This window comes from Ptychodera flava, chromosome 1 (genome assembly GCF_041260155.1).
Source record: "Ptychodera flava strain L36383 chromosome 1, AS_Pfla_20210202, whole genome shotgun sequence".
Lineage (NCBI taxonomy): Eukaryota > Metazoa > Hemichordata > Enteropneusta > Ptychoderidae > Ptychodera > Ptychodera flava.
The window spans coordinates 40,607,028-40,609,557 of NC_091928.1; the positions used below are offsets into that span (position 1 = coordinate 40,607,028).

The 2,530-nt window shown below is 35.1% G+C and overlaps 1 long non-coding RNA gene across 1 annotated transcript; it reads left to right on the top strand.

Moving 5' to 3' along the window:
• Positions 1 to 940: 940 nt before the first annotated feature.
• On the top strand, positions 941 to 2,005 carry LOC139139232 (uncharacterized). The gene is made up of 3 exons (XR_011553764.1): positions 941 to 1,020; positions 1,595 to 1,692; positions 1,796 to 2,005. It is a non-coding gene; the product is annotated as an uncharacterized lncRNA (long non-coding RNA).
• The last annotated feature ends 525 nt before the right edge of the window (positions 2,006 to 2,530 follow it).

The following is a 2,530-nucleotide window of genomic DNA, read 5'->3' on the forward strand; positions in this document are numbered from 1 at the left end:
AAGGTGGATACCGCAGCGTCTAAATTAAGATTTCATGCCTATAATTTGTTTTCTATTTTGTTTTTGTTTTCTTTTGAGTATAGAGATGACTCGAAAGTATAATTATCTCTGGACGACAGATGATTGTCAAGCGGAAAACCATTTCATATGTGAAGAAGGTAAACACACAAATTAGGTGATAGTGCAACACATAGATTGCTTCCACATATTTTGCACAATTTTGTAAACATTGGGGTTAAAAATGCAGATTTCTGACAGCGCTGGTGGTCTCATCTTGTTATTTACACATACAAGTAATATATTTGAAGCTCAAATATTTGAAAATATATGGACATATTTCAGTTGATTTGTATCTTTCATTATATTAAAGATATCAACAAAGAACATGGATGTTCATATGGTAAGTTCCACTACATATTTTTAATGATGATGTTTTTGTGCAATTATGCCCACATAAACTGATTCGATTTAACGAGATGATAGAAAAACCATCGACAGTTGGACGTAACTCCACTATTTATAGAAAAACAGAATGATAATTTAGTTTAACTTTATTAATACACTGATTATCATCTTTACCCAGACAACATCAGTGATAGTCATAACGAGAGTGATTACAGTGATGTGCACAATGTTATTTGCGATGATGGCGACAAACATTTGACAATCAAGAAGATGATACTACGATAATCGTGTATATGAAAAAGGAGAAGACAGTCCAAGCAGCAACGACATTAGTTGCAATAAAAATCAATAAGGTTTCCGGTTGATTACGAAGATGAAGGAAATTTTGTTGTTGTAAATTTTGTGCCACTCGATGAACACCTACCATCGTTCTCAATACATCATTGTTAAACTACAAATAAATTTATCCGTCCATCAGTTCTTTGTAATTGGTTATATCAATACGTTTACATTTCGATCTTTAAATACAGGTTGGTCTTTTCATGGTGGACATTGTTACCGTTATGTCAACACGACACCGATGGATTTCGAAAAGAGTCGTCAGCAATGTATGTCGTAAGTAACTAACATGTTTTGTAACTCAAACACGATATTGCTATTTTGAACGCTTACTAGAGTTGTGGTGGTAAACAGACAAACTTTGTGCCAAGTATGGCATACGCATTTTCAACAAACTTCAGGTAGAACGCGCCTCGGGGACAGATATTCGGACTGTTAAAGTTCTACGATTATTTCTGATCTACCACTTGTGGGGGGCTCATTTTAAAGCCCTTGAAGAAAGAAAAACTTTCACCGCCTTAGTTTTCGAAAATCCACAATGTAATTTTCCCATTGAGGTAACACAGGGATTGCGACGATTGTGAATTTCAAATGACCAAAAATGTTTTGTAATTGTGGTTTCGCTAGTTCCAAACTTTTTACAGTGACCTCAGCCTCTGATTTTCATTGTTGTTGATTTGGTAAGAGAATGGTTGAAAATCTCATTTAGGTAAGTTTGAGCAACAGTTGAAGTCTTTTACTTTCGAGGCCCATACTAATTCAATGGAGGGCATTTCAAATCGATTGCTTCCATGGTTAAAGCTTAGCCTTTGTTTTTAGAAACGTATTCTTCTCTCTCCTGTGTGTACAGTGCCGGGGCTCACTTGGTTACTATATCAAACCTCACTGACAATCAGTTCGTGACGTCACTTATCAACGAAACCTGTCCTTCGTGTGCAGTATTCATCGGTAAGTAGAGTGCAATCCGTCTACATGTAGAAATATGTACATATCAGGAGTTTTGCTCTTTTATCGTGATTAAATATATGCTTGCGTCTCTATTATTTCGCAGGTTACAATGATATCGGCACCGAGGGCATTTTTACCTGGGATAGTGGATTTGACGGCGAATACAAGAACTGGTCTCCAAGCAACGTGTTCAGTGACACCAAAGATTGTGTTGTGTTAGACTCATCAGACGGTACATGGAGAGAGACGAGTTGTTCACAGCCAAATGGCTTCATGTGTGAAATGACGGCATTTTCCCCTAACTGATATGAAGGTCAACCACGATTATCACGTATTTCCGTTTGACAAGAACGTTTAAGACGTACTATCTCATTCCATATTAATGTTGTGTGATATATATGACTTTGTAACAATGTCATCGCAAGTCATTTCCGTCTATGTAGTAGATTGCCTTTCAAACTTCTTGCAGTGTCATTCTGTAATTAAATGATCGCAAATTATGGATGATTAAATCTCTCCTGATACATTTCTTGAAAAGCTCCATTCATTGTTTTAATGTGTCATTTATTCACTATTTGTTCACTAACCGCTGTGTATATCGTTATGAATAAATAAATAAATAAATAAATAAATAAACAAATAAACAAACAAATAAATAATAAATAAATAAATAAACAAATAAATAAATAAATGCAACTTTAATTTTAACAAAAGAAAATGACATTTTTTGCTCTACATTTCAAATCAAAATTAGTTTCCTTTAAAGACATTCAAATATGAACGCATACAGCGTGCCATGGCAGAAGAGAAAAGCGACTTCCGAGGACAAGGCCACGAT